Source organism: Microcaecilia unicolor, chromosome 3, assembly GCF_901765095.1.
Source record: "Microcaecilia unicolor chromosome 3, aMicUni1.1, whole genome shotgun sequence".
NCBI classification, from domain to species: domain Eukaryota; kingdom Metazoa; phylum Chordata; class Amphibia; order Gymnophiona; family Siphonopidae; genus Microcaecilia; species Microcaecilia unicolor.
The window spans coordinates 166,036,375-166,063,512 of record NC_044033.1 but is presented as its reverse complement, the minus strand read 5'-3'; the positions used below and the strand labels follow the sequence as shown (position 1 = coordinate 166,063,512).

The window sequence follows — 27,138 nt, the reverse complement described above, 5'->3', positions numbered from 1 at the left end:
CGTCTTACCATATAGCTGAGAGACCAAGAGCAGATATATGATGGGAACAAGATGCTTGGTACAGAGTCAGTTGGAATAATTTGATGATTAGCTAAAAGGCAAGTTCATTGTATAGTTAAACAAGAGATAAGGAACTGCAAAGCTAGTCCAGGTGCAGAATGAGGGTATAGTCAATCACCCTATTTATTAAAGGCTTGGGAGAAGAGCCAGGCTTTCACCTGCTTCCTGAAGTAGAGGTAGTCTCGAGTTATACGTAGCCCCTCTGGGAGCTGAGGAAGGCTTCGTGCCGAAACATGGCCCATGTAGGGTCTTTTGGGTAAGTTTACTTTGGCAAATAAACTTTTGGACTCTCTTATTCCTTGATTGACTTGGTCATTTGGAACTTTCCTCACTTTCAACCTGTTGTTTTTGTCTGCTTCTCTTGAAGTTGTGAGGACCTCCTCTCTCCTTTTTTTGTTCTATAAGTTTTGCCAGGAAAGGAATGCTAGAAACTGGTTGGTAGTTTTTGAGCTTATCCTGGTCCAGTGAGATCTTTTTCAGTAGGGGGCGCACCAAAGCACTTTTGTTGTCAGCTTCCCTTTTATAAGAGAGGAGTTAACAATTTTAGTGGCCCCTTTAATGAGGCCTGTGCTTGCTTGCTTTACAATCTTTGCTGGGCAGGGATCAAGAGGGCTGGTTGTAGGCCGTAGACCTTTCAGGATATTTTCAAGAGCTGCTTCTGTGACCTGGTTGAATGAGTCCCAGATGGCTGTGCATGGCGGAGAAGAGGGAGTGTTCTCTTCATTAGCTGGTAGGAGCTTTGATGGGACTTTCTGTAAGTCCTGATGGAGACGTTTAATTTTGTTGGCAAAATAAGTGGCAAAATCATTGCTGGTTAGTTGTAACTGGGAATGCTGGTTCTGTTGTGGTGCTTGCAGTAGGCTGTTTACTAGAGCTGCTTGGTTGAATTTGCAGCTTGTTCTATGTGTTGAGAAAAATGGGGTTTTTTTTGGCTGTTATGGCCTGGTGATACATAGAGGCATATTTTCAAAGCACTTAGCCTCCCAAAGTTCCATAGAAACCTATGGAACTTAGCCTCCCAAAGTGCTTTGAAAATATGCCTCATTGTCATGTGTACTGTCACGTGTACATTGCTTGCTGTATGTTGCTATTAAGTAGAGAATAGATGTAAAAATAGAAAAGAAATTCCTCTGTTAAAATGCGTATTTGACACTGTTTATTCAGCGCTAATACAGATTCTGTGATTAATATGCTCAAACAGTATTAGTAAATAAAATTGAACACATATATTTGTAGAGAAGCATACTATAAAGATAGCTGCAGTGCCCAAGATCATATAATGCTATCTATCCTTATGATACAGAAAATTGGGTTATAAAAATATAAACAAGAAAGCACTTGGCGCTTAATACTACTGCAAAGATGAGAAGTGTTTTTATGTTTCAACGTTTTTTTTATTGATGACAATAAAAATAATACAAGTGCACTTCAACTCAGCGAGTGTAATACCATGCTATAACAGGTCTGTGTGTTACTCAACAGTTATACCTCGCTGTTTACAGTCATCAAACTTTTAACAACTTTTCCTCCCCCCCCCCCCCCCCCCCCCCCCCCCCCCACCTTCCCACCACATCTTCGATGTAGAAAACTTGCAATGCACTGAATCAAACATGGGGTATTACAGCTACCTCCAAACTATAACAGTAACCATAACCTAATTGATACACCCTTTCTTCAAAATGTACCCCCTTATTGTGACATCGTTCCCCCCCAGATGAGAAGTGTTTTAAAGGGGTGATTGTTGTTCATAGTGGACCTTGTTCATAAATAATCTTTGCTAAACATAGATACAGAGACCTTGTAGATAACTATAGATTTCAATTAATTTTAAATAGTTGTAAGTATATAGTATAATCACCTGTGGAATTAAGAATTGTTGAATATCTTGAAGGTAGAAAACTAAGCTGGTAGCTAGTGCTAGTTCCAACACAGCCCATTCACTTTGAATGGGCTGTGTCCGCACTACTGTGCGGAAGCCACTGGTGTGACTTAGTAAACAGACCCCTTAGTGAGAATGGAAGAAACTTTTCTTTCCTTCCTCTCCCTACACTACTACTACTACTACTTATCATTTCTATGTTTCCCTTCTATTACTAACTCCTGACTCTGTGCTCTCCACCTTTGTTTGCATCAAACACACTTTATAGGTTAATTGTGCTCCCTTTCTAGTTTTATACACATCAAACTAAAAGCCTACCTTTGAGGTTGTTTATAAATCTTAAACTCTGGCTGTCCTGATCATAGCATTGTTGTTCAACTAGTTTCTATAACAAAATTCTCCAAATTTCTTGTTTTGTTCTGCATGTATGTGTTGACTAGCCTGTAAATTCTATTAATCAGAGACTGTTTATTTGTACAGTATAGTGCTGCATAAGTTTTGTATTATTACAAAAATAAGTGATAATCGTAATGTTTTTAACAGTTGAATCATAGAGCTGCTCTTACTGTTGATGTGAGGGTCATAACCAATGCATTTTTTCTAGCAAAAAAGGTGCCGGTACTCAAATGCCAGGCCACCCTTCAGAGGTGGGATGATCACTGAGGGACCCACCCCACAATAACTAGGCCCCCTGCAACCAGTCACAGAATCTATGACAAGGCAGAATTGGTGTGTACAGCCTGAGCTCTTTCATTAAAACTTAGGGACCATGGGTCAGTTTAGCAGGCAGTGGAAAAGGTGCCGGTGCTCAGTACCCCCAAGTACCTCCTCAACAAAAGCCCTGGTCATAACATTGTGCTTTCGCTTTAAAGAAAGACGTAAGCTAAAGTAATTTCAAAACAGTTTGGAAAGGAAGAGTGAATGAGGTAATGGTAATAACTAAGTAGAGAAACTTTATTGTCAGAATGAAGAAATATTGTTTCTCTGAAGGAAAGCAGTTCACCATAGTTACATTGGTGGGTCACAAGACTGCTGCATTCGGTTCCAAGCTGACATTGATCCAGAGCTTCCTGAAAAACCCCAAAGGTCTTGGTGCAGACTAGAACATTTTAAATAAATAAAATGTGCACATGAGAATTTTTGTGCTCCCACGGCATTGCTACTCCTGTGTTCATATTCTGCTGTTGGAAAAGTGTGAGTTTAGTGGTTCTCTTAATTGTTTTCTTTTTTCCTCAAGGGGGGAAAAGCACCATTTGTTCTCCTAGGCTTTTTTTTTCAGTACTAATGCAAGATTCTTTTGATGATTTTATGGAGGCTGGTCTTTGAGTGGGTCTGAAAGTGGTGGACTGGATTAGAAGTGATCGAGGGGTAGATGGCAGAGGGCACTGCTAAATGAAGTTTGGTCCAAGGAAAGAATGGTGGAGCTGCCTCAGGAGGTGGCCCTGAGGCTGGTTCTGGATGAGGAGGAACTGACTTGGCATCAGATGCCTCAAACACACAGCTACCAGTTTCAGGAAGAAGTCACACTTCTCCATTCAGGGCTTCTATTCCAAGTACGTTTTGATCTCCAAGAATACCAGAGGATTATGTTTAATTTTAGACCTCAGAGACCAAGTTGTTCTTATACAAAGAGAAGTTCAAAAATGAACATTGTCCTCCTCCATCCTCCCCTACTTGACAAAAGGAGAATAGCTGTTTGTTCTCACATTCCAAGTCAGTCTATGTGCAGGAAATATCTTTGCCTTTTGCTTTTTGACAACTTCAATTACAAATTCATTCCCTTCAGCCTTTTATCAGCCACCAATTTTTTCACTAAATCCCTGTGGTGGTGATCACTAACCTGCCCAGGTAGGGATTTGTAATTGTTCCATAACTCAGTGACTAGGTTCTGGCAGTTTCCTCAAAGGACCTGACTGCCTTCCTCAAGCCCTCATGATCAAAAGCAAACGCCAGCGCAAGAGGCTGTTAGCGCCATACTAGCACCGGCATTTGCTACCGCCCCATGATTAGAGCCCTCGAGCGTGTGAAACAACGCGCTCAAGGGCTCTTTGCGTAAGTAGCATGCCAATGCATGCTAAACAGGGCTCAGCGCATTCATCGCCAATGATCAGCAGCCAGCTCACCAAAATTTGGGTCGCTGGCCGCGGCAAACCCTACACCAGCTCCGAGCTGGCGTTAGGGTTTGCAGATCATTGGGGAGGAATGGTGAGCCCTGTCCAGCATGCAGTTGCATGCTGGCAGGCCCCTGTTCCCCCCCCCCCAAAGCAAACCTGCCAACGGGGCTGGAGGTCCGGTGGACCTCTGGTCCCCCTGATGATCCCACCCCCAGGATCAGGAGGGCTGGAGATCCGGTGGGTCTCCTGCCCCCCAAACCCCCAGAAAATGGTTCCTGGTGGTCTAGTGGCTGCCAGCCAAGCCCCCTCCCACCCAGCGAGCGACGGGGGGGGGGGGGGCTGGAGGTCCGGCGGACCTCCAGCCCCCCCCCCCCCAGCGTTGTCTGACCAATCCCTGGTGGTCCAGCGTAAATGACAACCCCCTCCCGGCCCCTCTACCTTAGTTGGAGGAGGGAGAAAGCCTGCCTCCCTCCTCTTCTTTGGGTTGACACTGCCGCAAAATGGCTGCGCCCAGCCCTGCCCAGTGCATCCTGGGATGTGCTGGGCGGAGCTACAGACCATATAAGGATGCGCTGGGTGCCACCATTTTGCATTGCGGTCAACCCAAGGACGAGGAGGGAGGCAGACTTTTTCCCTCCTCCAACTAAGGTAGGGGGGCCGGGAGGGGGTTGTCTTTTACGCTGGACCACCAGGGATTGGTCAGACAATGCTGGGGGGGCGGAGTTGGGGTGGGCTGGAGGTCCGGCCCCCCCCCCTCGTCGCTCGCTGGGTGGGAGGGGGTTTGGCCGGCGGCCACTAGACCACCAGGGACCATTTTCTGGGGGTTTGGGTGGGCTGGAGACCTACTGGATCTCCAGCCCTTCCTGAACCTGGGGGGGGGGGGGTTGGGATCGTTGGGGGGACCGGAGGTCCGCTGGACCTCCAGCCCCGGTTACTCGGGCAGGGGTAGTCAGGGCCTGTTGCTCCCATGGACCTCCAGCCCTTGTGTTTGACAGGTTTGGGCTTTTGACAGCCCAGACCTGTCAAGTGCGGGAGGATTGTGCTGAGCGCATGCTCAGGCACAATTCGTCCTCACTTCTACCCCATGATCAGAGATAATTGCGCTGCTTAAATTTGCATGCATTATCTCTGATCATCAGTGCGGTAAAGCCCCGCGCTGTTCCAGCGCTCTTTGGAACAGCGCGGGGCTTTTGATCTGCCTATCAGAGACAAAACAATACCTCTCCTTGTGGGCGTAGGGTTTGTCATGAATTTGGAGAAATTAATACTTACAATAGGATTTCATTAATAGTAGCTATTGTAGATAAAGATCAAGCACAAGCCTTTCTTCCATAAAGCATATGAATATTAATGGTTTATGATTTATTATTCTTAATATTATTCTTAATATACTGACTTTCCATAGCAGAACAAGGCAGTTTATAATAAAATGAAAATAAATCAGGAACACAGTCAGAGACAGGAAAGAAGAAAAAATAGAGAGGCATAATGCGATCATCACAAAGATCAAAGAGCGACCAGGATTATCATTCATTCATATTCATTCATACTGGTTGGGTACATCCAGGGTAGAAAGTTGAGGTACTCCAGGTCCCCCCATCAAAGGCCTCCTGATGCATCCTGTCCAGTGATTCAAAGTTCCAGAACTGTCACAGACAAGGCCTACTTACAGATATTAGGCCAGATTTATTTAATTATTTGTGACATTTATTTCCCTCATTGTCTCAGGCAAGATATAAGTTCAATGTAGTTCAGATTGTAGAACTGGCAGTCTGTTCTGGATACATAGAACAAAGTAGATACAGGTTCTGATAATTTAACATGAAGTCAAGTTGGTGTAGCATATTTGTAATATTCAAGGTAAAATATGAAAAGAGTCATAGTGCTTGTTGGTGCAAATAATTAGTTATAGGATTGGCTGTTTCTTTCGTTAATGGTCAGTCTTAAGTGTGTCTTTAGTAGTTTACAAAATGTAAAATAATTTTCAATTTGGCGGAGCTGCTTGGGTAAAGAATTCCGTCTACTAGTACATTGTAAGGAAAACCAACAGTGTGAGTAGTCATATATTTAGTTTTATTGCCTTGAGAGAAGTGTAATACAAAGCCTCTCTTGAAGATTTTTTTAGCATTACATATTGATAACCCTATAAAGTTTTGCATATAGGATGGAGATGAACCATAAGTAATTTGGTGGGCAAATGCACGTAGTTTGAAAGAGATGTATGAGTTTATAGGGATTCAGAGTTGCTGTGTTCTGTTCAGTTTGCAATTTTCTGATTAACGAGATCTTGAGTCCTGCGTAAACAGCATTTCAGTAGTCAAATTTTGATAGTACTAAGGATTGTGTTAAAGATCTAAAAAATTGTATTTTGAAAGTATGGTCTTAATCTTTTTAATTTCCATAATGATTTAAATACTTAGACACTAATTTGGATACTTGTGGTTCAAATGAAAGATGTTGATTAATTGTTGTTCCCAGGATTTTCAGGTTATGCTCCAATAGATAGATTAATATTGTTAATAGTAATGGTTTTGGAAGTTATTGGGTGGTGAGGGTTTGTTGTTAATAAGAATTTATTTTTCTCTCTGTTAAGTTTCAATTTGAAATTGTTTGCCCATGATTCCGTTAGGTCTAGGCCATATCATATATTGTTTAAGATTTCTTTGATATTGGTAAAAGAGATATAGATTGTGACATTATCGGCATACATGAAGCATTTGAAACCATTTGATTCAAGTAGGTAGCCTCACGGGGCCATCATAATGTTAAACAGGTTGGAGGAGAGGAGAGCCTTGTAGCACTCCACAATTAGGACTCTAGGGAGTGGATATGAGGCCTGACTGTTTTTCTTGGTAGCATTTAGTGATTAGAAAGACCTTAAACCGTTGAAGAACATTGCTGTACATGCCAAAATAATCTAGTAGAATGTCATGGTCCACTGGCCATTGCAGTTTATATTGTGTTCTTTGCCAACTTGAAAATGAGAGAGCATCAGTGGGGTTTCATATTTTAATGGACTCGGTGGGCTAACCTTTTTCTATTCAAATTCTTCTGGTAAAAATTCCCCAATTCTGTTGCCTTCATTTTGGACCACGTTACAGTGGTGAGGATGCCTGACTTCGGGCTTCAGGGCTTTCGTGTTTAGCATCAATAGAATGTTCTTCCATCCTTACAACAAGTCTTCCAACAGCAGTTGTAATGCCCATCTTGTATTGCAGTTGAAATCAAGGAACCTTGTTATAAGCTGAACAGCTGCTCCATATCAATTATCTGGAGCGCTGTGTAGTATTCTACTACCTTCAAGTGTTGACACACCAACCTCAAAATCACTCAGTCTGAAAACATGGCAACTAAGTTGTCAGACTTATGTCAATAAGTAAGGAGGAATAGGTTCCCTTCTCTTATGTGAGGAAGCAGCACAGATTTGTTAATTTGATTTTCAATTGCATACTGATTCAGGTTGCTTACATTTGGGGTTCAAAGAAAGGGAGGTCCACATCTTCCACAAAAAAGCCAAAAGAAGCAAAGTACACAGGGGTGGAAGTAAACTAAAACCAAGGTGGTAAGAGCACCAAAAACAGAGTTTGTTGGGACCCTACACGGTCCGTGTTTCGGTTACAAAGCCTTCCTCAGGGGTCAAAAAATTGATGGGTATGTATACGTTTCAAAAAGTCTTGACATGATGATTCTCATAGCACTGTATTGGTTTTCTCTTCTCATGGCTTGCCATTCTTCTTTCTGAGGCAGGCGTTTTAGCTGAAATGTGGCCATGTTGGGTCAGCACCAGTTTGTTAGCTAAGCTTGATAATACATCTGGTTTTGAATAAACAACTTTTTGTGGAACTTCTGTGGGTCATCAGTACTCTTTTCATTGCTATGGTGTTATTGGATAACATCACCCACTTGTATGCCTGATTTAATCCTGCTGTCTTACTGAAAGTATATATTACAGGTGAGCGACAATACTGTGTGGTATGAGGGCAAGGCCTTGCATGTTATTTAAAAAAATTGTAAAGTAGCACTGTATTGTGTTATGGTTTGGTAAGTTTGTGTTAAATCATTCCCGTAATAAATGAAACTTTTTTTATCCCTTATTTGTCCTGTTTTGTCTTGTAATTGTAAGCTCTGTTGAGCAGGGACTGTCTCTTATGTACAGCACTGCATATGTCTAGTAGCACTATAGAAATAATTAGCCGTATAGTAATATTTTCTCCGAGGACAAGCAGGCTGCTTGTTCTCACGACTGGGTTGACGTCCGCGGCAGCCCCCACCAACCGGAAGAAGCTTCGCGGGACGGTCGGCACGCAGGCCACGCCCACCGCGCATGCGCGGCCGCCTTCCCGCCCGTGCGCGACCGCTCCCGCCAGTTACTTTTTTCCCGCGACTGAGAGAGTGGTGCGTTTGCCTCTCTCTCTGTTCAGCCGCCGGATTTTCGACCGCGTTTACGCGGATCGTCGCTTGGACCGTTCGGTTCCCTCTGTTTTTTGTTTGTATTGTTTTAAAAAAAAAAAAAAAAAAAAAAGAAATTTCTTTTTGCGCGTGTGGAGCACGCGCTCCCCTTTTTCCCTCGCTTTCTAGCGGGGACGCCACGTTGCGGCCTAGTGGCCGCTCGGTCGGTTGATTTTTTCGTGGTGTGATTTTAGCCACCATTGCCGACTTTGACTTCGCCGACGCGATTTTTCCGTCGATGTCCTCGAAGGTCCCGAGTGGATTTAAAAAGTGTGGTCGCTGCGGCCGGCCGATCTCGCAGACCGACACCCACGCTTGGTGCCTCCAGTGCCTCGGGCCGGAGCACAATCTCAAGTCGTGCGCTTTGTGTCTCGGTCTCCGGAAACGGACTCAGGTTGCGAGGCAAGTTCTGCGGGACCGTCTTTTTGGAACTTGCGCCGGCCCCTCGACGTCGACCTCGACAGCATCGGTATCGAAGGCCGGTTCTTCGGTACCGGTATCGATGCCCGAGACATCGGCACCGATGGCAGCGACCCCAGGAGAACAGGTCCCGTTGGCCCGCCGGTCCGCCGGTGAGAGTGGGGTTGAGAGGCCGCGTGGGCAGTCGGCCCCGGTCACTCCCTCAACTCGTGAGCCACGGGACCGAACCCTGTCGGACCCGGTACCTCGAGACCGAGGGGGATCGACCTCCTCCTCCTCCATGCCCTCCGGCACCGGTGACGTGCACCGGAAAAAAGATAAGAAGCGCCGTCACCGGGAGCCCTCGGTGCACCCTGAAGAGGAGTCGACGCCGAAGCGTCATCGCAGAGAGGAGAGATCTCCGTCGGTGGTGGAGGTACCGACGCGTCGGGGTTCCGGCACCTCGGTGCCGTCTCCTGGCCCCCAGCAGCTTCTGGCACCGACACCCTTACCGGCCCCACCGCCTTTCCCGGCAGCGGGCCTGGACGAGTGCCTCAGAGCCATCCTTCCGGGGATCCTGGAAGGGCTGATGCGCCAGGCTGTGCCGGCGTCGGGGGTGCTTGCGCCCCCGGCGCCGATGACTGTGGCGCCGGCGAGCTCTAGCCCGGCGCCGGGGCTGTCGACACCGCCGCCGCTTGCGGTGCCGGTCTCGACCGCCACGCAGGTGGAGTCCCCGTCGACGTCGATGGAGGGAGCTCCGTCCCCGCCGGCGCGGGAGTCCACCGCTCGACGACACCGAGACCTTGGTGCCTCGACGTCGAGCCGGGCCCGGTACCGGACTCAGCTACATGAGCTAATGTCCGATACCGAGGATGAGGACTCGTGGGGGGAAGAGGAGGACCCGAGATATTTCTCCTCAGAGGAGTCTACGGGCCTTCCCTCGGACCCCACGCCGTCACCGGAGAGGAAGCTCTCACCTCCTGAGAGTCTCTCCTTTGCCTCCTTTGTGCGGGATATGTCTATAAGCATTCCCTTTCCCGTGGTCTCTGTGGAAGAGCCGAGGGCCGAGATGCTCGAGGTCCTCGACTATCCATCACCACCTAGAGAGTCCTCCACGGTACCGCTGCACAATGTCCTGAAGGAGACGCTGCTTCGGAACTGGGTGCGACCACTAACTAACCCCACCATTCCCAAGAAAGCAGAGTCCCAGTACAGGATCCACTCTGACCCAGAGCTCATGCGGCCCCAGTTGCCCCATGACTCAGCGGTCGTGGATTCTGCTCTCAAGAGGGCACGGAGTTCGAGGGATACCGCCTCGGCGCCCCCGGGGCGGGAGTCTCGCACTCTGGACTCATTTGGGAGGAAGGCCTACCAATCCTCCATGCTCGTGACCCGCATCCAATCTTACCTGCTCTATATGAGCATCCACATGCGGACCAATGTGCAACAGCTGGCGGACCTGGTCGATAAGCTCCCGCCGGAGCAGTCCAGGCCTTATCAGGAGGTGGTCAGGCAGCTGAAGGCGTGCAGAAAGTTCCTGTCCAGGGGGATTTTTGACACCTGTGACGTGGCATCTCGTGCTGCGGCCCAAGGTATAGTGATGCGCAGGCTCTCATGGCTGCGTGCCTCTGACCTGGACAACCGCACCCAGCAGAGACTGGCTGACGTCCCTTGCCGGGGGGATAATATTTTTGGCGAGAAGGTCGAGCAGATGGTTGACCAACTGCATCAGCGGGAAACCGCTCTCGACAAGCTCTCCCACCGGGCGCCTTCAGCACCCGCCCCCACGGGCGGGCGTTTTTCCCGGGCTCGGCAGGCTGCACCCTATTCTTTTGCGAAGCGTAGGTACAACCAGCCGGCCCGAAGGCCTCGTCAGGCACAGGGACAGCCCCAGCGCGCTCGTTCTCGTCAACAGCGTGCGCCTAAGCAGCCCCCCCACAGCAAAAGCCGGGGACGGGCTTTTGACTGGATCCACGGGAACATAGCCGCCCTACAAGTGTCCGTACCGGACGATCTGCCGGTCGGAGGGAGGTTAAGATTTTTTCACCAAAGGTGGCCTCTCATAACCTCCGACCAGTGGGTTCTCCAAATAGTGCGGTGCGGATACGCCCTGAATTTGGCCTCCCTGCCTCCAAATTGTCCTCCGGGAGCTCAGTCTTTCAGCTCCCATCACAAGCAGGTACTTGCAGAGGAACTCTCCGCCCTTCTCAGCGCCAATGCGGTCGAGCCCGTACCACCCGGGCAGGAAGGGCAGGGATTCTATTCCAGGTACTTCCTTGTGGAAAAGAAAACAGGGGGGATGCGTCCCATCCTAGACCTGAGAGGCCTGAACAAATTCCTGGTCAAAGAAAAGTTCAGGATGCTTTCCTTGGGCACCCTTCTGCCAATGATTCAGAAAAACGATTGGCTATGTTCCCTGGATTTAAAGGACGCATACACTCACATCCCGATACTGCCAGCTCACAGACAGTATCTCAGATTCCGCCTGGGCGCACGGCACTTTCAGTATTGTGTGCTGCCCTTTGGGCTCGCCTCTGCCCCACGAGTGTTTACAAAGTGCCTCGTGGTGGTAGCGGCCTACCTACGCAAGCTTGGGAGTGCACGTGTTCCCATATCTCGACGATTGGCTGGTCAAGAACACCTCGGAGGCAGGAGCCCTCCGGTCCATGCAGTGCACTATTCAGCTTCTGGAGCTGCTGGGGTTTGTGATAAATTACCCAAAGTCCCATCTCCAGCCAACTCAGTCTCTGGAATTCATAGGAGCGCTGCTGAATTCCCAGACGGCTCAGGCCTACCTTCCCGAAGCGAGGGCCACCAATCTCTTGGCCCTGGCTTCGCAGACCAGAGCGTCTCAGCAGATCACAGCTCGGCAGATGTTGAGACTTCTGGGTCATATGGCCTCCACAGTTCATGTGACTCCCATGGCTCGTCTTCACATGAGATCTGCTCAATGGACCCTAGCTTCCCAGTGGTTCCAAGCCACCGGGAATCTAGAGGATGTCATCCGCCTCTCCACCAGTTGCCGCACTTCACTGCTCTGGTGGACCATACGGACCAATTTGACCCTGGGACGTCCATTCCAAATTCCGCAGCCCACGAAAGTGCTGACGACGGATGCATCTCGCCTGGGGTGGGGAGCCCATGTCGATGGGCTTCACACCCAGGGTCTGTGGTCCCTCCAGGAAAAGGATCTGCAGATCAACCTCCTGGAGCTCCGAGCGATCTGGAACGCACTGAAGGCTTTCAGAGATCGGCTGTCCTGCCAAATTATCCAAATTCGGACAGACAATCAGGTTGCAATGTATTACGTCAACAAGCAGGGGGGCACCGGATCTCGCCCCCTGTGTCAGGAAGCCGTCGGTATGTGGCGTTGGGCGTGTCGGTTCGGCATGCTTCTCCAAGCCACGTACCTGGCAGGCGTAAACAACAGTCTGGCCGACAGACTGAGCAGAGTCATGCAACCGCACGAGTGGTCGCTCCATTCCAGAGTGGTACGCAAGATCTTCCGAGAGTGGGGCACCCCCTCGGTGGATCTTTTCGCCTCTCAGACCAACCACAAGCTGCCTCTGTTCTGTTCCAGACTTCAGACACACGGCAGGCTAGCGTCAGATGCCTTTCTCCTTCATTGGGGGACCGGCCTCCTGTATGCTTATCCTCCCATACCTTTGGTGGGGAAGACCTTACTGAAGCTCAAGCAAGACCGCGGCACCATGATTCTGATAGCGCCCTTTTGGCCCCGTCAGATCTGGTTCCCTCTTCTTCTGGAGTTGTCCTCCGAAGAACCGTGGAGATTGGAGTGTTTTCCGACTCTCATTTCGCAGAACGACGGAGCGTTGCTGCACCCCAACCTTCAATCCCTGGCTCTCACGGCCTGGATGTTGAGGGCGTAGACTTCGCTGCGTTGGGTCTGTCTGAGGGTGTCTCCCGGGTCTTGCTTGCCTCTAGGAAGGATTCCACTAAAAAGAGTTACTTTTTCAAGTGGAGGAGGTTTGTCGTTTGGTGTGAGAGCAAGGCCCTAGAACCTCGTTCTTGCCCTGCACAGAACCTGCTTGAATACCTTCTGCACTTATCAGAGTCTGGCCTCAAGACCAACTCAGTAAGGAATCACCTTAGTGCGATTAGTGCTTACCATTATCGTGTGGAAGGTAAAGCCATCTCTGGAGAGCCTTTAGTCGTTCGATTCATGAGAGGCTTGCTTTTGTCAAAGCCCCCTATCAAGCCTCCTACTGTGTCATGGGATCTCAACGTCGTCCTCACCCAGCTGATGAAACCTCCTTTTGAGCCACTGAATACCTGCCATCTGAAGTACTTGACCTGGAAGGTCATTTTCTTGGTGGCAGTTACTTCAGCTCGTAGGGTCAGTGAGCTTCAAGCCCTAGTAGCTCATGCTCCATATACAAAATTTCATCACAACAGAGTAGTGCTCCGCACTCACCCAAAGTTCCTGCCGAAGGTGGTGTCGGAGTTCCATCTTAACCAGTCAATTGTCTTGCCAACATTCTTCCCCAGGCCGCATACCCGCCCTGCTGAACGTCAGTTGCACACATTGGACTGCAAGAGAGCATTGGCCTTCTACTTGGAGCGGACACAGCCCAACAGACAGTCCGCCCAATTGTTTATTTCTTTCGACCCTAACAGGCTAGGGGTCGCTGTCGGGAAACGCACCATCTCCAATTGGCTAGCAGATTGCATTTCCTTCACTTACGCCCAGGCTGGGCTGGCTCTTGAGGGTCATGTCACGGCTCATAGTGTCAGAGCCATGGCAGCGTCGGTGGCCCACTTGAAGTCAGCCACTATTGAAGAGATCTGCAAGGCTGCGACGTGGTCATCTGTCCACACATTCACATCTCATTACTGCCTCCAGCAGGATACCCGACGCGACAGTCGGTTCGGGCAGTCGGTGTTGCAGAATCTGTTTGGGGTGTAAATCCAACTCCACCCTCCAGGACCCGAATTTATTCTGGTCAGGCTGCACTCTCAGTTAGTTGTTCTTCGTAGGTCAATTTCTGTTGTACCCTCGCCGTTGCGAGGTTCAATTGACCTGGGTTATTGTTTTGAGTGAGCCTGAGAGCTAGGGATACCCCAGTCGTGAGAACAAGCAGCCTGCTTGTCCTCGGAGAAAGGGTATGATACATACCTGTAGCAGTTGTTCTCCGAGGACAGCAGGCTGATTGTTCTCACCTACCCTCCCTCCTCCCCTTTGGAGTTGTGTGTTTCATATTTTATTGCTTGTCATTCAACTGGCGGGAGCGGTCGCGCACGGGCGGGAAGGCGGCCGCGCATGCGCGGTGGGCGTGGCCTGCGTGCCGACCGTCCCGCGAAGCTTCTTCCGGTTGGTGGGGGCTGCCGCGGACGTCAACCCAGTCGTGAGAACAATCAGCCTGCTGTCCTCGGAGAACAACTGCTACAGGTATGTATCATACCCTTTCCATGTAGTGTTCGAAGCAGTGTATTGAATTAATCAGAAAAGCTCTCAAGCACTAGTCCTAGTGCTGTGATTGCACCAGTAAACATAGATATTTTTATACTCTTATAGAACCCTTACTTATCTCAAATATAAACAAAATTCATAAAAATATAAAATTACACCCAGGAAATTGTGTGCCAAAACTTGCAAAATTCTGCATAATTCCTTTAGGTGCACATAATGGTGTTAGTGTACTACAGTGTGATGTGCCTTTTGTCTCCCTTTAACCACTCTTCCCCCCTCCAAATCCCCCAAATGTCTGCCTTGTTCCTCCCACCCTCTCCCTTGACCCCCAGCCTACCCCATCAAAACATAGTAGCTCCTTCCACATACCATTTCCCTCCTAAACCCTCCCCCCCACCCCCCAATTCATGGTGGCCTAGTGGCTCCTTTGTACCCCCTCTAACAAAAAAAAATGCCCTTATTACATAGTAACATAGTAAATGATGGTAGATAAAGACCTGTACGGTCCATCCAGCCTGCCCAACAAGATAAACTCATTTTCATGGTATGTGATACTTTATATGTATACCTGAGTTTGATTTGTCCTTGCCTTTCTCAGGGCACAGACTGTAGAAGTCTGCCCAGTACTGTTCTTGTACTAATTTCTGAAGCTAACGTCGAAGCCCCTTATAAGTTACACTCTAGCCCATCCCTATCTATTCAGTCACGATCAGGGCATAGACCGTAGAAGTCTGCTCAGCTTCCGTTTTGTTTCCCAATTACCGGCGTTGCCACCCAATCTCCGCTAAGATTCCATGGATCCATTCCTTCTAAACAGGATTCCTTTATGTTTATCCCACGCTGTATTCTCCTTATACCTCCCCCCAACTCCACTCCCCCACCCAACGACCCTCAGACCTCCTAGCCCCTTTAAAGGCAAGAGCGATGCTGAATTATTCCAGCCTCTGGTGATTCTCCACCCCCCCCCCCAAACCATCTACCCCTTGAATCTTAGCCAATCTTCTCCAGACTTCTCCCAAACATGTTCCCTCCAGCCAACTATAAAGACAGGAGTGATCTCATTTTGAAAGATGGCAGTGCCTGGCTTCTAGTGGTGCATTGGGTTGCACCTGTAGGGTTCAGTCTGCTAAATCAGGCATATATCGTTGTACTTAGAAGATTGATCTTTAGCAGTTTGTCGGGATAACCAATGGGATTTAGACACAGGAGTGATTGGGGTTTCTCCGAGGACAAGCAGGCTGCTTGTTCTCACTAATGGGTGACGTCGACGGCAGTCCCAGAACCGGAATTCTCCCTAGCAACAAAGAGTTTGCTAGCCTCGCACTCCCGTGCGTATCGCGCATGCGCGACTGTCTTCCCGGCCGAACATGAGCGTGCTCCTCAGTCTTGTTTTTTCCGCAGCTCGGGACGCTGCTTCGCTGCTGTTCTCTGCCCCAAAGACCCCTCGCTGCGGTTTTACGGACTCCCCGTGAGTCGTTTCGCCGGTTTTTCGGCTCTCTTCGCTTTCCGCGATCTTCTGTTCAAAAAAAAAATTTTTTTTTTTCCTATTATTTTTGTAGAACTTTGCTCCCGTAAGTTTTCTTTCTTTTTCTTCGCCCGTGTGGGACCCCTTTTTTCTTTTTTTTTTTTTTGGTGTCCTTTTTTTCCCGACACCATCGCGTTTGACCTCGCCGGCGTGATTTTTCCGCCCATGTCCACGAAGCCTACCAGTGGCTTTAAAAAGTGCACGTTGTGCAACCGGACAATCTCGCTCACTGACAGACACATTTCGTGTCTTCAGTGTTTGGGAGCTGGTCATCGTCCCAACGCCTGTACTTTGTGCTTCCAATTGAAAAAGAGGACTCAGGCGGCGAGATTGGCTCAGTGGAACATTTTGTTCGGAGCCAGGTCCGGTCCTTCGGTATCGACATCGACGGAGTCGGCGGTATCGAGGTCATCGCCGGTATCGATGTCGGTACCAGAGACTGCATCGACGTCCGGAGTGCAGGTAAGAGCTGTCCATAGGTCCCATGCTGGTGGCAGTGAGCCGTCGAGTGGGTCTCCACCTGCCTCGAGGATTCCTGTTCTACAGGCCCCCCGGGATCGACCTTCTTCGGACCCGGCCCTGAGGAGGCGTGTGGATTCCACGTCTTCCTCTTAGGTATCGGAGGGTACCGTTGGCGTGCTTCAAGTGAAGGCTAAGAAGCATTGCCATCTGTCACCTTCCTGCCACGGTACCGAGAGCTCCAGGACGCCAAGGACTTCGGCACCCGAAAAGCGCCAATGCAAGGAGGATCGCTCGCCCTCCATTCAGGAGGTGTCGGTGTGCTCTACCCAGGACAGCCCGGTACCGACTCCGAGCCCCAGACAGGTTCTGTCATTGTCGCCTGTACCGGCTCCTTTGCCTTTCTCTACAGCTACTCTGAACGAGAGCCTCCGGGCCGTACTCCCAGAGATTCTGGGAGAGCTGTTGCGACCATCTCCGGTACCTTTGGTGCTTGCGCCATCGATACCATCTGTTCCGGTACCGCAGGTGCTTGCGCCGTCGGTACCGTTGAGGGAGGCAGCGGTTGGCTCGTCGCCCGTGGTGAGGTCTCCGACCCCAGTATTGGCCACCACCCAGGTTTACTCCCCGCCGACGTCGCTGGAGGAAGCTTCGTTGCCTGTGGCTTGGGGGTCTTCCTTTCGACACTACCACGAAGGACATCGTTCCTCGGTGTCGAGACGGGCTCGGCTTCGGACCGAGGTTCACCAACTCATGTCCGATACCGATGGAGAGGACTCATGGGAAGCGGAGCAGGACACCAGGTATTTCTCGGATGAGGAGTCCTACTCCGATCCTACTCCCTCACCTGAGAGAAAGCTTTCTCTCCCGGAGAGTCTTTCCTTCTCTTCATTTGTCCGGGAAATGTCTACGGCCATTCCCTTCCCTGTGGAGACGGTGGATGAGCCCAGGGCTGAGATGTTCGAGGTCCTGGACTATCCATCTCCACCTAAGGAATCCACCACAGTTCCTCTTCATAATGTCCTTAGGCAGACATTGTTGATGAACTGGGTGAAGCCATTAACTACTCCCCACATTCCCAAGAAAATTGAGTCCCAGTACCGAATCCATGGGGACCCAGAGTTAATGAAGACCCAATTGCCTCATGACTCTGGGGTGGTGGATTTGGCCCTTAAGAAGGCCAAGAGTTCTAGGGATTACGCCTCGGCGCCCCTTGGGCGTGAGTCTAGAACTATGGATTCTTTTGGGCGGCAGGCCTATCATTCTGCTGTGCTCGTATCCAAAATTCAGTCTTACCAGCTCTACACGAGCATTCACATGCGGAATAATGTGCGGCAGTTGGCGGACTTGGTGGACAAGCTCCCTTCTGAGCAAACCAAGCCTTTTCAGGAGGTGGTCAGGCAGCTTGAAGGCATGTCGTAAATTCCTGTCTAGGAGGGGTGCTTACGATACTTTTGATGTTGCATCCAGGGCCGCTGCTCAAGGTATAGTGATGCGCAGGCTCTCATGGCTGCGTGCCACTGACCTAGACAGTAGATTCCAGAAGCGAGTGGCGGAGGCGCCACTCCGGGGGGATAATATTTTTGGTGAGCGGGTCGAACAGGTGGTAGAACAGCTCCACCAGCGGGACACCGCATTCGACAAGCTCTCCCACCGTGCGCCTTCAGCATCTACGCTTTTAATAAGCGCAGGTACAATCCACCTTCCCGACAGCCGGCTCAGGCTAAACCCCAGCGCGCTCGTTCTCGTCAACAGCATGTGCCTCAGCAGGCCCCTGCAGCTCCCCAGCAAAAGCAAGGGACAGGCTTTTGACTGGCTCCTGTTGAGCATAGCCGATATCAAAGTGTCCGTGCCGGACGATCTGCTGGTCGAAGGGAGGTTAAAATTTTTTCATCAAAGGTGGCCTCTCATAACCTCTGACCAGTGGGTTCTCCAAATAGTCTGGCTAGGATATGCCCTCAATTTGATCTCAAAACCTCCAAGTGGCCCACCGGGAGCTCAGTCCTTCAGCTTCCAACACAAGCAGGTACTTGCAGAGGAACTCTCCGCCCTTCTCAGTGCCCATGTGGTCGAGCCCGTGCCACCGGGGCAAGAAGGGCTGGGATTCTATTCCAGGTACTTCCTTGTGGAAAGAAAACGGGGGATGCGTCCCATCCTAGACCTAAGGGCCCTGAACAAATACCTGGTCCGAGAAAAGTTCAGGATGCTTTCCCTGGGCATTCTTCTTCTCATGATTCAGGAAAACGATTGGCTATGCTCTCTGGACTTAAAGGATGCTTATACTCACATTCCGATACTGCCAGCTCACAGACAGTATCTTCGATTCCGTCTGGGAACACGGCAATTTCAGTACTGTGTGCTACCCTTTGGTCTCTCTGAGCCCAGAGTGTTCACAAAATGCCTGGCTGTTGTAGCGGCGGCTTTCCGCAGACTGGGAGTGCACATGTTCCCCTATCTCGACGATTGGCTGGTGAAGAACACCTCAGAAGCAGGAGCCCTACAGTCAATGCGGATGACTATTCAACTCCTGCAGCTACTAGGGTTTGTGATAAATTATCCAAAGTCCCACCTTCTTCCAGTACAGAAACTAGAATTCATAGGAGCTCTGCTGGACTCTCAGACAGCTTGTGCCTTCCTTCCCGAGACGAGAGCTGACAATCTCCTGGCTCTCGTCTCTCAGGTGCGGGCAGATGTTGAGATTGATCGGCCACATGGCCTCCACAGTTCATGTGACTCCCATGGCCCGTCTTCATATGAGATCAGCTCAATGGACTTTAGCTTCCCAGTGGTACCAAGCTGCCGGGAATCTAGAGGACGTCATCCACCTGTCCACGAGTTTTCTCGAATCCCTACATTGGTGGACAATTCGATCCAATTTGACCCTGGGGCGTCCTTTTCAAATTCCTCAGCCGCAAAAAGTGCTGACTACTGATGCGTCTCTCCTGGGGTGGGGAGCTCATGTCGATGGACTTCACACCCAAGGATATTTGTCCCTCCAGGAAAGACGATTTCAGATCAATCTTCTGGAGTTACGAGTGGTCTGGAACGCTCTAAACGCTTTCCGGGATCGGCTGTCCTATCAAATTATCCAAATTCAGACAGACAACCAGGTTGCTATGTATTACATCAACAAGCATGGGGGTACAGGATCTCGCCCTCTGTGTCAGGAAGCCGTCAGAATGTGGCTTTGGGCTCGCTGGAATGGCATGTTTCTTCAGGTCACGTATCTGGCAGGCGTAAACAACAGTCTGGCCGACAGATTGAGCAGGATCACGCAACCTCACGAGTGGTCTCTCATCTCGAGAGTAGTACGCAAGATCTTCCAAGTGTGGGGCACCCCCTTGGTAGATCTTTTTGCCACTCAGGCCAATCACAAGGTCCCTCAATTCTGTTCCAGTCTTCAGGCCCATGGCAGACAAGCTTCGGATGCCTTCCTCCTTCATTGGGGGGAGGGCCTTCTATATGCGTATCCTCCCATACCTTTGGTGGGGAAGACTTTACTGAAACTCAAGCAAGATTCCGGAACCATGATTTTAATTGCGCCTTTTTGGACCCGTCAGATTTGGTTCCCTCTTCTTCTGGAGCTGTCCTCCGAAGAACCGTGGAGATTGGAGTGTTTTCCAAGCCTCATCACTCAGAACGAGGGGGCGCTTCTGCATCCCAACCTCCGGTCCCTGGCTCTCATGGCCTGGATGTTGAGAGCGTAGACTTCGCCTCCTTAAGTCTTTCAGAGGGTGTCCCAAATCTTACTTGCTTCCAGAAAAGATTCCACTAAAAAGAGTTACTTCTTTTTATGGAGGATGTTTACTGTTTGGTGTGACAGCAAGGCCCTAGATCCTCGTTCTTGTCCTACACAGACCCTGCTTGAGTACCTTCTACAGTTGTCTGAGTCTGGTCTCAAGACCAACTCTGTAAGGGTTCAGCTTAGTGCAATTAGTGCATACCATTACCGTGTGGAAGGTAAGCCGATCTCAGGACAACCTTTAGTTGTTCGCTTCATGAGAGGTTTGCTTTTGTCAAAGCCCCCCATCAAACCTCCTACAGTGTCATGGGATCTCAATGTCGTTCTCACCCAGCTGATGAAACCTCCTTTTGAGCCACTGAATTCCTGCCATCTGAAGTACTTGACCTGGAAGGTCATTTTCTTGGTGGCAGTTACTTCAGCTCGCAGAGTCAGTGAGCTTCAAGCCTTGGTAGCTCATGCTCCTTATACAAAATTTCATCATAACAGAGTAGTCCTCCGCACTCACCCGAAGTTCTTGTTGAAGGTGGTGTCGGAGTTCCATCTGAACCAGTCAGTTGTCTTGCCAACATTCTTTCCCCATCCTCATACCCGCCCTGCTGAACGTCAACTGCATACATTGGACTGGAAGAGAGCATTGGCCTTCTATCTGGAGCGGACACAGCCCAACAGACAGTCCGCCCAAATGTTTGTTTCTTTTGATCCCAACAAGAGGGGAGTGGCTGTAGGGAAACGCACCATATCCAATTGGCTAGCAGATTGCATTTCCTTCACTTATGCCCAGGCTGGGCTGACTCTTGAAGGTCATGTCATGGCTCATAATGTTCGAGCCATGGCTGCATCAGTGGCCCACTTGAACTCAGCCACTATTGAGGAGATTTGCAAAGCTGCGACATGGTCATCTGTCCAGACATTCACATCTCATTACTGCCTTCAGCAGGATACCTGACGAGACAGTCGGTTTGGGCAGTCTGTGCTGCAGAATCTGTTTGGGGTTTAGAATCCAACTCCTCCCCCCTAGGGGAAGCTACATACCTGTAGAAGGTATTCTCCGAGAACAGCAGGCTGATTGTTCTCACAATCCCGCCCACCTCCTCTGAGGAGTTGTCTTCCCTTTCTTTGCTTTTTACTGGACTGAGGAGCATGCTCGCGTTCGGGCGGGAAGACGGTCGCACATGCGCGATACGCACATGAGCGCGAGGCTAGCAAACTCTTTGTTGCTAGGGAGAATTCCGGTTCTGGGGTTGCCGTCGACGTCACCCATCAGTGAGAACAATCAGCCTGCTGTTCTCGGAGAATACCTTCTACAGGTATGTAGCTTTCGCTTTACTCCTGCATTTAAAGGTGAAGGTGGTAGAGTTATCTTGGGGGGGGGGGGGGTCAGTGGCAGGGGTGATTGGGCATTGCTCCTGCCTTTAGCTATGGTTGGGCGGGGAGAATCTGGAAAACCATGGTGGTGTCACATTGTTGGAAGAGGCTGGGGAAGTTTCCTGGGGGGGGGGGGGGGGGGGAGTTCCAGAGTTCCAGAGTTCCAGTCAAAATTAGGAGCACTGGACTGCTAGCTTTTTCTGTGCAGCCATCTAAGTGTCTATGGAAACTTAGACTCTGTTAATGTCACCAGTTTGGGCCAGTTATCCTGCAGTGTCTGTAAGCATCAGTTATATGTAAGCAACTTGCATTCTGGTCCTCCAGTGTACTTACCAATGCTCTCATAAAGGAGAAGGAAAATGTCTCGCTGAAAGAAAATTTTGTTAAAGCTGGCCCTATGCTTGCTGTCCTTTTCCCTATTAAATTAAAAGATGCTTTCAAATTTTTAAGCTTTAAATGCAATTCTATAGACTGGCGCCTAAATTTAGGGGCTAGTAGTGTACCCAATTTATAGAATGCTAGCACTTTAGCATGTGATTGGTACCAGTAATTGGCAGTTATGCAGATGTGCTAGGCAATATTCTATTCACAATGCACAGCTATCAGGTGTAAGTTAGGGCAGAGCATGCGCATATCATGTGCATGTCACTAAGGGCCCTTTTACTAAAGGGCTGCTGCATGGCATCCTGGAACTACCGCCGGCCCAGCGCGGCCGCCAGTGGTAGTTCCGCCTCCAGGGTGCCCTATTTTGGGCGTTGCTGGATTTTAAAAAAATACTGATGGGGTAGTGCGGGAGCCCTTATCACCTCAGTGGGTGGTGGTAAGTGCAAGCTTACTGCAAGGCCATGTGTTTTTTCTGTCTTTTTACCTGCTGCAGTAAAAAGGGCCCTGGCACGTGGCAAAAACAGCCGCTATCGCAGGGCCCTTTTTGCTGCAGCTTGGTAAAAGGACCCTTAAGTGACAGGAGCAACTTATACTATCAGCTATGCATGCCCACTTATGCTAGCCATTGGCCTGTTGTAAGTAAATGCTCCAATATGACTTTGCGCTAATATTCTGTAAAGTCTTAGGACTGCCCTTGAGCCATTATGGAATTGGTGCTAAGTACACCCCTTTGTGGTACTCAAAATGGGATGCTAATTTATAGAATTGCTTCCTATTTGTTTTTATATTTTGTTGACAGATCTCTTACACAGAACAGCCAATGTCTATGACGGTGGTTTTCAAACCTGGTCCTGGAGGCACCCTAGCCAGTCGGGTTTTCAGGATATCCATAATGAATATACATGAGAGAGATTTGCATGCAACGGAGGCAGAGCATAAGTACATAAGTATTGCCATACTTGGAAAGACCAAAGGACTATCAAGCCCAGCATCCTGTTTCCAACAGTGGCCGATCCAGATCACAAATACCTGGCAAGATCCCAAAAAAGTACAAAACATTTTATACTGCTTATCGCAAAAATAGTGGATTTTCCCCAAGTCCATTTAATAACGGTCTATGGACTTTTCCTTTAGAAAGCCGTCCAAACCTTTTTTTAAACTCCGCTATGCTAACCACCTTAACCACATTCTCTGGCAATGATCCCAGAGTTTAATTACACGTTGAGTGAAGAAACATTTTCTCCGATTCATTTTAAATTTACTACATTGTAGCTTCATCGCATGCTCCCTAGTCTTATTATTTTTGGAAAGCGTGAACAGACGCTTCACATCTACCCGTTCAACTCCACTCATTAATTTATAGACCTCTATCATATCTCCCCTCAGCCGCCTTTTCTCCAAGCTCTGAAGAGCCCTAGCCGCTTTAGCCCTTCCTTGCCCTTTCAAGGCCTTCTCCTGTTTGGTGAGGAGTTGGAGAAAATTGTGAAAGGTCTGGGGGATGCCAAACCCCAGCGCTTACCCGAGGATAGGCCGCGGCCTTCTTCCAAGGGTCAGGCGGTTCCCTCCTCTTACAGACCTCGCTTCTGTGAAGCTAGAAGGTACCGCCCGGGGCGTTCTGCTGGGTTCACTTCGCGTGCCCGTTTTCAGCAGAGGAACTCCTTTCGCTCGGACAAACGTTCCGCAGCAGCAGGCTCAAGACCTGGAGTTCATGGGCGACCCTCTCAATGATGGTGCGCCGGTCCCCTCCTCGATTCCTGTGATAGGAGGTCGACTTTCCCTCTTTCTTGAGGAGTGGGCCAAGATTACCTCAGATCAGTGGGTCTTGGATCTGATCAGAGAAGGCTACAAAATAGAATTCAATGCCCCGATAAGAGACATGTTTGTGGAGTCCCGATGCGGCCAAACGTGCGGTGGTAGAGGAGACTTTCAAGGCTTGATTCACATTGGGGCGGTTTCCCCCGTGCCTCCCGCCGAATGTGGTTCTGGCCGTTACTCCATTTACTTCGTGGTGCCGCACAAAGGAGGGTCTTTTCGGCCTATCCTAGACTTAAAACAAGTCTCTGAATGTGCGGCATTTTCCCATGGAAACCCTGCACTCCGTCATAGCGGCGGTACAGCCAGGAGAGTTTCTCACGTCTCTGGACCTGAAAGAAGCTTACTTGCACATACCAATTTGGCCCGCGCACCAGAGGTTTCTGCGTTTTGCGGTGATGGGAACACATTTCCAGTTTCGGGCCTTGCCTTTTGGCCTCGCCACAGCTCCCCGAACCTTTTCCAAGGTAATAGTGGTAGTAGCTGCTTTTCTTAGGCGAGAGGGTATCCGGGTTCACCCGTACCTAGACCACTGGCTCATCAGAGCAGACGCTACAGAAGAGAGTAGTCAGGTTACAACCAGAGTGGTCTCAGTACTGCAATCTCTGGGCTGGGTCGTCAATATAGCCAAATGTCACTTGACCCCTTCTCAATCTCCAGAATATTTGGGGGTCCGGTTCGACACAGCCTCGGGGATGGTCTTCCTACCTGAGCAAAGGCGGTGCAAGCTTCAGAACCAGGTCCGTCTGCTCCTGAGGATGCCTCACCCGCGAGCTTGGGACATAGTCCAGCTGTTGGGGTCAATGACGGCCACTTTGGAAGTGGTGCCTTGGGCGAGAGCGCACCTGAGACCTCTGCAGTGCTCCCTGCTTCAAAGATGGTCTCCAATATCTCAGGATTATCAATGCAGACTCACGTGGCTCCCTGCAGCTCGGCTCAGTATGGAGTGGTGGCTCTCGGACAGCATGCTGTGGCGAGGAATGCCGCTAGCACTCCCCAATTGCTGCCTGGTGGTAACAAATGCCAGCCTGAAGGGCTGGGGTGCACATTGCCAGGGAAGGCATGCCCAGGGTCTTTGGACACCCGAGGAGTCGGAGTGGAGTCGCTTGGAGTTGAAAGCGATTTTCCAGGCGCTTCTGGCCTTTCAAGTGACCCTGGAAGGATTGGCTGTCAGAGTTCTGTCGGACAACACGACAGCAGTGGCCTACATATTGCAGGTCAGAGCAACGTGCAAGCCGATTATCTGAGCAGGAATCTAATCGACCCAGTGGAATAGGAACTTGCAGACGAAGTATTCCTGCAGATATGTGCCAAATGGGGAAAGCCCGTAATGGATGTTATGGCGTCAAGCACAAATGCCAAAGTCCCATGGTTCTACAGCAGACGGAGAGATCATCGTTCGGCAGGGTTGGGTGCCTTGGCTCAACCCTGGCCTCAGGGCCTCCTGTATGTGTTCCATCCGTGGCCCTTGATAGGGCGAGTTCTCCTGTGGATTCGGCTCCACCAAGGAGAGGTGGTTCTCATTGCCCTGGATTGGCCCTGGAGGCCGTGGTATGCGGACCTCCGGCAGATGCTGGTAGAGGATCCCCTGCCGTTACCTCTGCTACCGAACCTGTTGTCACAGGGTCCGGTCACCATGGTGGACGCTTGCCGCTTTGGTCTTACGGCATGGCTATTGAAAGGGCGCAATTGAGAGACAAGGGATATTCCAGTAAAGTCATTTCCACTCTCCTACAGGCCCGCAAGCGTTCCACTTCCGTGGCTTATGCCAGGATTTGGCACCAGTTTGAGGCTTGGTGTGTTTCTAAAGCGATCACACCCATGCGGGCTTCTGTCTCGCTGACACTTGACTTTCTGCAGGATGGTTTACAAAAAGGCCTGGCCTATAATTCCCTGCGTGTTCAAGTGGCAGCCTTAGCATGTTTTCGAGGGAAGGTCTCTGCCCTCTCTCTGGCTGCTTGGCCGGATGTGACACGGTTTCTTAGAGGGGTGCTTCGGCTCCGTCCTCACGTGCGGGCTCCGTGTCCGGCCTGGATCCTGGGGTTAGTTTTAAAGGCTCTTCAGTGTTCGCCCTTCGAGCCATTTAGGTGAGCTTCGGAGAAGGATGTGACCTTAAAGTCGGTCTTTTTGGTGGCTCTGACATCGGCGAGATGGGTATCTGAGCTCCAGGCGCTGTCCTGTCGAGACCCATTTCTGCAATTCTCAGAGCCCGGAGTAATGGCACGTACTGTGCCTTCCTTCACGCCTAAGGTGGTTTCAGCGTTTCACCTAAACCAGCCTATTTTCCTGCCCTCCTTTTCTAAAGAGGAGTTTCCGGAAGCCTATGGGCAGTTGCACCTTCTGGATGTGTGAAGGGCTCTGTTGCAATATCTGCGCATGTCAAATGCCTTCAGGACCTCTGACCATCTTTTTGTTCTTTTGTCAGGTCCGCGCAGAGGGTCTCCAGCGTCTAAGGCCACTATAGCCCGTTGGCTCAAAGAAGCTATCTTTTCAGCATATCTGCTATCTGGCCGGCCTCTGCCTGAAGCCTTTAAGGCACATTCCACAAGAGCAATTTCCTCTTCTTGGGCTGAAACTGGGGCACTCTCGCTTCAAGAGATATGTAGTGCAGCTATTTGGGCTTCTAAGCTCTCGTTTGCCCGACATTACAGGCTGGATGTGGCTGCCAGGAGAGATGCGCATTTTGGAGCACGAGTGCTGGCGTGTGGTGTGGTTTGTTCCCACCCTATCTAGGGATTGCTTTGATACATCCCACTCATAATGGATTCATCTGCTTGATGACAAGGAAGGGAAAATTAGGTTCTTACCTTGGTAATTTTCTTTCCTTTAGTCATAGCAGATGAATCCATGAGCCCTCCCTCTGTGGTTCATTATGTGATTCATATTAATTTTATGTTCAGTTTTTCCTGTAGATATGTTCCCTCATTGGTAGAAGTTGGAAAGTCTTCAGGATTTCTGTTCAGTTACAGGAGGATGAGTTCATGCCCTCCAGGAGGATGTCCATTCCCTCCTTTGACTTATAGCTCCAGTTTTGGGGCGTTCATTCGCTGTGAGGAAAGTTCATGTTATTATGCTTTGCGGTGTAACACTGCTTTGGAAGCTTCAAATACTGAAGAGGCAGATGGAGCTAGCTGGCCATGAGGCAGTGCTCTCTATCTCCCCCTGCTGGTTGATGGACACAACCCACTCGTAATGGATTCATCTGCTATGACTAAAGGAAAGAAAATTACCAAGGTAAGAACCTAATTTTCCCTTATTCAATTTGATTTTTGTAATTCAATGGTATTTTGTTCCTTTTTGTTTCTTTTGTAATCCGCCTTGAGCCCTTCCTGGGTAAAGCAGACTAGAAATGTCTGTATTACATTAGATTGCAAGGGAGGGGGCCAACAAATAGGGGATAGGAAGAGGGAAGAAAGAAACTGGGAATGGAGGGAACCGTAAGGGAGAGGTCTAGGGTAAAAATGCAGTAATGGGGAATAGAGGAAAGATAGAATGGATTAGGAGACAGAGGAAGGA

The 27,138-nt window shown here is 49.7% G+C and overlaps 1 protein-coding gene and 1 long non-coding RNA gene across 10 annotated transcripts in view; one reads left to right on the top strand and one right to left on the bottom strand.

Annotated features, from left to right (window-relative positions):
- The window catches only part of EPB41L2 (erythrocyte membrane protein band 4.1 like 2), a 503,144-nt gene that overhangs the window by 132,740 nt on the left and 343,266 nt on the right, over positions 1 to 27,138 (top strand). The window lies entirely within an intron of this gene.
- LOC115465805 lies at positions 619 to 17,227 on the bottom strand. The gene is made up of 3 exons (XR_003941461.1): positions 17,145 to 17,227; positions 16,460 to 16,467; positions 619 to 630 (listed from the first exon to the last, which is right to left on the bottom strand). It is a non-coding gene; the product is annotated as an uncharacterized LOC115465805 (long non-coding RNA).